Genomic DNA, 7796 nt, shown 5'->3' with positions numbered 1-7796 from the left:
CCCGGCCGGCCCCGCTCCCGCGTGTCGCCGTGGGGCCCCGCGGCCCGAGCGCGGCCCCGGCCACTTTCCCGTCCGCCCCGCGGGGCCCGAGGGCGGCAGCGCCCGGCTCCGCTAAGGCCCAGCGGGACTCACCGGTGGTAGCGAAGCGCTCCGCTCCCCTCCGCAGCCCGCCCACCGCAGGCGCTCGCCGGCCACGGCCGGGGCGTGAGCAGCGTGAGCAGCCCCGGGCGCGGTGACAGGGCCCGGCCGCCGCTGCCGCGCAGGCGCCGGCTCGGCGGGCGGGACCGCAGCGCCTGCTCCACCGCCCGCCTCCCGCCGGCCCGGCCTCGTGGGCGGGGGCGGGGACGCGGAGCGGAGCCGTCACCCGGGGCTCGGCGGAGCTCCGAAAGGGACGTTGAGCTCGGAGGCACCGCCTGGGTCGGTTCCCGCCGTTGGGCTGTGAGGAGGCGGGGCGAGAAGGTGACAGCAGAAATGAGGCGTGGGAGCGGCCCGAGAAGCGCGGAGCCCCGGAGTGACGCTCTCGTTCTGCCGGCGTGCTCGGGGAGCGCAGGGCCGGGCGCGGAGCTCGGCCGTTCCCTCCGGTGGTGACTGAAGCTGTGCTCGTTCTTGGCATGGGAACACACGTGAGCGCGACAGAGCCCTCGTTGTGTTACATGGCAGTTTTTAAACTGAGAATTAAAAATCTGGAGTGGGTTCTGGGGCAGATAGCTCGCTGAGAAGAGGTCTTCGTATGGCGTGTTTCGTCTGCCTTGCAGAGTTCTTCAGACACTTGGGCGCGTGTTGCTGTTCCTTATTCCTGATCTGCGGAGATCTGCGGCAGGCTCTGCTTGATCTCTGAGGGCACGAAAAGAATGAGATCAGTGAGTAGGCAGGAACTGGATCCGCCAGGGGATGCAGGAACAAGCTGTTCTTCATACTGCAATTACGCGTCATTACCTTGTGGGAGCACGCAGCGGCTCCCCGCGGGTGATGGGTGCGCTGCCGCCGCGCTGTGAGCGCCGGCCCTGCACGGCCTGCCCGCTCCGGGGAACGGGGCTCTGCCCTGCCCCGCCCGCGGAAAGAAATGCAGCTTTTGGAATCTTCCAGTCTGCTTACAAGCTTCTCCTAGTGTCCCTACCCAAGATGGGCACAGTAAAAAGTTTTTTTTTTCACTGAACACGTATCTCTAGTGGAGCCACTAAAGGAGAAGTTTGCACGCTGGACACATTTCTTAACTTATTTCCCCCCCCCCCCGGTATTATGCTTGGTACTGGGAGGAAAATCCATTGCAATTTATGTAATTGGACCGAGTTGGTAATCCAAATGAGATTTCTTTATTTAGCAGCCTCTTTACAGAAGGATCCACCTTTCTGTAGGTCGGGAAGTGAATAAAGGCCGGGACCAGGCGTACGTCACAGCAAGTGATTTTGCAAACTGTGTGTGAGGAAAGTTCTGTGTTTGGTGTCCTTTTGCCCTTTTGTTAAACGGAAATCGTTTAACAAAATCCCACTAAATGGGATGTTTTGGTCCAGCCGTTAAATACTCTTGTATATGTAAATAGGTAAGATTCTACAGGACTTCTCAGGATTTGTGGTTGAAGATTTACCAGTAAAGATCCAACCCAGAAATATGAAATTCATACCTAGAAAAAATGAGATTGCTGCATAGCTGACACAAGCTAAATGATGCAGCACTTTTCAGGGCAACAAATGCCCAGTTTTGCTATTTAAAGGAGAAATGTGAGTGATTTGCCTTTTGCCATTCTGCATCTAAGACTGAAAGGTTAGCAGGAGCTGTGACACAGAGCAAATGGAGGAAACCACTTCATTTGTTATCTTCTAAACTTCCTTTTTCCTTTATTTGTGAACCCAGCGGGGTAGTAACTGTGAATAACTACACAGTGAAATGGATTTTAAATATTGGCTTTCATTGTGCAATGTGTCCTCTGACCAGCATGTGGGGATATGCCCAAGTAGTTGAAGAGAACATTACATGCCCACTATAATTTTATACAAGGAAAAGTCACTTGGTATAACTGGCTAAAACGTTAAATAAAAATATATAAAGCATGAAACAACACAGTGTTGCACAAATAACTTCCTTCTGCAATAGACATAGCTATTTTAAAGAATCATATTAATCCTAACATCAAATTACTGTAAATTGAATATTTCAAGTGTCTTCAAATAATGTACAAGCCATATTTTTATTCCACCAATCATATATCTTAGCAAATTTGATTTTTGTGCCAGAGAAGCCATACCCTACCGACCACGCCTTAGCACCTTGTGGGATCCCCTTCTTGGGGCTGAAGGCACGCAGGCAGTGGGGGAAGAGGATGTGTGCTGTGATGCCATCCTGCACCCGCCAGCACGGAGCCTGCCACTATGGGCTTCTGCAGTGAGGTGCCTGCACCTCAAAATTCCCAATGTCCATTCTAGTACCTGCAAAAAAAACCTCAGAGGTGCAAAGTCCAGTGAAAGCAAGAAATTTAAATCTGCTTAACTTCAGGGAAGGAATTTATTTCCTTGTAAGTGCCTTAGCCCTGAGAGTTTCCTATTACCATTGCACAGTCTTCTTATTGATGGTCACAACAAGCAAGAAACTATTTTCAGTTCCCCTGCCATAATTAAAATAGTAATGCTTGGCTACTGCCTGGTGATAGCTGTCAGCACAACTGTGGTTTTTAAATTGTACCCCAGTTAATCCCCCACTGAGATAATAAGAAAATGGCAAAATAATCATATCGAGGGTTAACTAAATATGTCCTTTATGCCTAATTACTAGAAAACATCTTTCAGTTAATATACATGTTTTTGGTATAAATCATAATATACATTTAATATATAATATAAATATAATATATTTTGACTACAGTGTTATGGCATAAAGCTTTCTGTATAATTAATAACAGAGACACAGTCTGCTCTCTGCCTCCATTTTCTCCTGGCAACAGCCAGGACATACTTTATAAACTTCAATTCCACATTTCAAACCCCTTTGCTTTATTCTTTGATGTGTCACAGACTACAGAAAATAGAATGGGTGTCCAGAACAGCTGATAACATGAAATTCGAGATGTCTGCATTTTGCTGTGAGAAACTACCTACCTTTGTGTGAAGCCTTTGTGTAGAATATTCTTGATTAGAACAAAGAAAAGGCTTTAGAATGCAAATAGGCTTGCAAACAAGGGATGGTCGGACTCTTTTGTGCCATTTCAGTTTCACATTTCATCCTCAGATTCTTCACAGTGTCCATGTAGAGAACTCACATATAAAGAGTATGTGTTTTCTATGCTCTGCCATGGCTCAGTGTGTTGTAGTTCTCTCTCTGCCCACCCTGCTCACAAACAGTTCTGGTTAGCTCAAATGCAAATGTGCTTACCAGGAAGACCAATCATTTATGAATTGATGGCAACATGCTGAAACCAACTGAACAGTTTTTTACCTGTTTGTGAACATAAATCACTATAAAAATACTCAACTGACAACATTGCAATTTCTGTGGTTAACCCAAGGCATCTGATAAAGGGAGCTGGTTAAGGGACAACTGAGGAGACACCTTCAAATTAAGATAAGCAAAACCAAAAACCTGCAACCCCCCCACTCCCCTCAGCCTCTCAGGCCACAAACTATAGCTGAAATAGCCAAAGGAAAGCTATTCATAGGATGATGAATGCAAAGAAAATGAAACAGCAGTGAAGGGTGAGGATGAGCCCTGGACATAAAGTCTATAATGAAGGAAACAAGCTGACCTTTGTGTTAGGGATGCAGCTCTTGCATTCATGAACCGTTGTGTGGATCCAGTGTCCCCAAGCCCACACAAGCTGGCACTGAGTGACTCCCCTGTGCCCTGCAGTATGGCAGCAGCCACACAAGTGCTGAGGCACCTGCAGGTTGGGGCTGAAGATGCTGAACATTTTTGAGCATCCTACACAGAGTGTTGGGAGTGCAGCCCCTTCCCACATGTGGCATATTTTCTTCCTATTGAAGTGATGTTTCACACTATTTCATGTATTTTTCTGTTATAAATAGACCAGCAGGCCAGGTGCTAACTGAGCACAAAAATTCCCATTTAATCTTTTGGGGGTTTAAGAGATGGATGCTGAAACATCAGTTCCCATGTCATTAAACTGAGCTTTTGGTCAAGCCAAAAGTGACCTTTGATTTTTAAGATGCAATCCTTCAGGAACACAATATCAATAACTGAGCGGGCCGTGCCCTGCAGAGACTGATTTGGTAACACACTGAACCTCAGCTTATAAAATAGCTGCAAGTGGTGCCACATGCTGCTGGTTCTGACATGACACTGTGCCTTTGCAGGGCAGCATGATGAAGCACCCTAAAATTAGCCTTCTTACTATTTCGTAAAGAGCAGGCAGAAAGGTAGCAGCCTGCACTGAGGAGAACAAAGAGGCACAGGAGAGGATCAGAACTGAGGCTCACACACAGTCTGGTCACAACAATTCATGGTGAGCACTCTTGGCTTCTTTGCAGATTTCCATGTTCAGGGTAATGGCTTATCCCAAGCGCAGGCTGACCTGATCAGGAAGAAAGAAAGGTGCTTTTGTAAACAGAGGTGGGGAGGAGAGACCTGTTCTTTCAGGGGGATTGGGATTCAGCAGAAGGGAAAACTAACTGTGAAAATTACATGGATGGTCTCTTTTAAGGGTGTGGTGGGAGCTGGCATTAAATTCACAAAACCAAGTTTGTTGTTACTGGAATATAACTGGGAGTGGAAGAAAAAAATGGGCCGATAGGAAAATCAGAAACAGCATGAAAAAGTCCCTTTCTATTGAGCCAGACTGATTTTGTTCTGATACTCCGTTCTATCTCTACCCCACTTACTGCACATTGAAGTCCTTCACTTTACAAGGAGTAAGATTTGAGAGAAAAAAAAAAATCCAACTTCCAGGCAGTAGGAAGATAGGGATGTGGATGTGTTAGTGCACAGGAACAGAAAGAGTGGAGGAAAAGAAACGGTGAGGAAACATTTGAATATGTTCAGAGGGCACAAAAGGCATGCCATGAAAGGGATGTGAGCTGGGGGGAAGGGGGCACAGCACACGTCTCTAGGAAGCAGGGGACCCCCCCAGCAGCTGGATGGGACAGCCTGTGGCCTCATGCCTAAACAATTGTCAGTACATGCTGTTTTCTCTATTCCTGTAGTAGCACCCTGCGAAGAATAGCTGGGAAGAAAATAACACTAGGGCATAAACTGTGCCTGGTACATTCAAACTACATACAGCTGTTTCTGCTATTAGTTATCACTCAGAAATATGGGACTGTTTTGCAACACAGGTATTTTTGTTCAGTAAAGATGATTGGACAGTACTCTGCAGCTTTTGTAATTTAATTTGGGACAATATTTATGATTTCACATGTATTACCAGATGCCAGAGAGGCAGGATTTTATAAGAACTCTTTTGTGCTGTTAGCAACCAACAGATATTTGGTGAAGCAAGGACTGAAATGTGTCAAAGTGGGAGTGAATCTATGACATTTGCATCAACTACGGTACAGGACATCTCTGTTCATAAAGGGGATAAAATATTCACAGTGGTCAAAGAGTCTTGGACAGATTGAAAATTAAATTTCTCTTGCAGATGTTGTTAAAAAGTTCCACAGAAATTGTATGTGAGCAATCAGAGCTTGGAGTCCTTGAAGGACTATAACTCTTAATTTTCTATTATGTAAGTCTCACCTTGGCATTAGAATAAAAAAAAAAAATTTGGAGATAGAAGGTGAGCTGTATGATCTGAGCAATCAAATCCTCATAACTATCTGAAAAATGGAATCACTGCTGCTCCCTACACACAATTCCTATGTAGAGAAACCCAGTGACTCCTCATGTTCCCAGAGGTCTCCTAAGTCAATATTTACTTTATTTAGGAAAGAAAAATTGCCACAAATTAGTAATCTTTTGTTTCTGTTTACTGACACTGAAGTGGTGCAAAGTGGTGCCAATTTTGTTGTTGATTTTTTAGTATGAGGGATTTGGATGCTCCTATTTCACTGCAGAAGGCTTTGGGTCAATGTTTTTGGGATAATGTTTCCTTGTTTATTTGGTCTACCAGCACAGAACAAACTGCTTTCATTTAGAACTTCAAGCTTGAAAGGAGAAGCCAGAGCAACTGTATATCTTTTGGAAGCAGAAACAGCAGAGCAGCCACTTGTGCCAAGCCTCCATTGCATTTAGCTGTGCCTTTTTCTTGGACAGGGGAGGAGGTAGCAGTGATTCATCACCTGTGTCTGCCTGATGAAGGCTTTCTTGTCATTCATGTCAGCAAGTCACCAGGACACCACTAAATATGATCACTGGTCCCAGTCAGAAATGATCATTTCATGGGCACTGGGTACTCCCCACTTTACACAAACATATTTGTTTTCATAGGAAATAATACAGAGATCTTTTCAGCTCCTGGTCAAGGTTCTAGAGCAGCAAAATTACTCCTAGAATACACAGAATGAATTTGAGAGGAGCCCTGGAGATTTAAGTGAGATTGTTCCTGAGACTGTCTCAGGAAAAGACAGAGCATTTCAAGAGGATCCGACTGGCACAGCAGCTTCTGTTCACCCCGTGGCCCAGTGGAGATTACAGGAGAGTCAGCTTGAAACACCAACCTCCTCAGAAAAGTTACACATCATATTTTAGCCAATAGACTTGTCAAAAAATATTGTGTCCAAATGTGATATAATTTCTGCAAATACAAACAATTCAATACAAACACTATTAGGTGCTTCTAGCTTATAGCAAACTCAGCCAGGCTTTTTAAGAGAGTATCAATATTACAAATTAAATTCCTTTGATAACTTTTTTTTTTAATAAAATGAAGGAAAGGAATGCTTATTTTTCTCATGAACAAGTGGTTGCTTTGTAGCAAGCAACCATAGGATTAAAAATCACTTTTCTGAGAGGCAAGTGATGTGATCTTTATCATTTTCCCTGACCTCTTGTTCAAGTTTGAGCTTCTAAATAGTTCATCACCATGATAAACCTGTTTGTGTTGTCTTCTGTGTTTACAATAACCATAAGCATCAAAATAGTCTGTTCATAACTATAATAGTCCTGCAGAATTATAACAGGCAAGAAATGTTCCATTTATAGCCATTACAAACACTTGTAATTTCCAGTGTGTTGTATCAGCAATGACCCCTCAAGAATCCAGTATTTGGGATTAAAGTGTCTGGACATTTTCAAGTCAAATTTTGTTATCTTTTGGCAAAGTTTTAGTTTAGGACAGTTAATAACAACACATACAGTTTTAAAATCTTCATTTTTGAAACTTCTCACACCAGTTGTTTTACAGCTAATTTTGATTGGATACAGAATTATTTGCCCAAGTAACAACAAAACAGATACTGTTATTATAATGATTTCTGATGTTTTCTTAAAAACCCACAGCAAGTTAGAAGAAATACCATTTGACAAGTGGAATTAAATGGATTTAAAAATATAATTTAAGTATACATATTTTGAAATGAAATTTAAAAGCTCAAGGATTATCAGATAAATTTATGTTTATAGTTATATTTCAAGAAGCTTAACTTTTTAAAAATTAATTTTTGATACATTAAAGATTCAAATAGCATGCTTGAATTTGCTATAACTCCTTTGGATGTATATCGATCAACATAAAGAGAATAAAACTAGAGACTAGTAATATATTCCTCATAAAATATTTTCTGATGTAAACCTTTGGCTTCCTCAAATCCTGCATCTTAGGATCTGGACCAGGGAGAGCTTCACATCTCTGCAAAAGATCCAAAGGTTTTCTCTTGTGCCTCAGAAATAGACACCAAGCATTTCAGGATCAG

At 43.5% G+C, this 7796-nt stretch overlaps 2 protein-coding genes across 8 annotated transcripts in view; one reads left to right on the top strand and one right to left on the bottom strand.

Moving 5' to 3' along the window:
* The window catches only part of HERC4 (HECT and RLD domain containing E3 ubiquitin protein ligase 4), a 31247-nt gene extending 30044 nt beyond the window's left edge, over nt 1–1203 (bottom strand). For 2 of the 3 annotated variants that reach the window (XM_041490049.1, XM_041490050.1), the window contains exon 1: nt 133–1202. The gene's annotated coding sequence lies outside the window, so the exon portion shown is untranslated. Of the gene's footprint in view, nt 1–132 lie in introns of all 3 variants that reach the window. The other variant, XM_041490052.1, reaches the window with a different exon arrangement.
* A 3156-nt stretch (nt 1204–4359) lies between these two features.
* Nucleotides 4360–7796, top strand: part of MYPN (myopalladin) — a 71511-nt gene continuing 68074 nt past the window's right edge. Inside the window, exon 1 of one of the 5 annotated variants that reach the window (XR_005957057.1) lies at nt 4360–4450. The gene's annotated coding sequence lies outside the window, so the exon portion shown is untranslated. The remainder of the gene's footprint in view (nt 4451–7796) is intronic. The other 4 variants (XM_041490101.1, XM_041490097.1, XM_041490099.1 and 1 more) reach the window with 4 other exon arrangements.

Source organism: Pyrgilauda ruficollis, unplaced genomic scaffold (genome assembly GCF_017590135.1).
Source record: "Pyrgilauda ruficollis isolate IOZ18807 unplaced genomic scaffold, ASM1759013v1 scaffold98, whole genome shotgun sequence".
In the NCBI taxonomy this organism is placed as follows: domain Eukaryota; kingdom Metazoa; phylum Chordata; class Aves; order Passeriformes; family Passeridae; genus Pyrgilauda; species Pyrgilauda ruficollis.
This window is presented reverse-complemented; position numbering and strand designations above follow the sequence as displayed.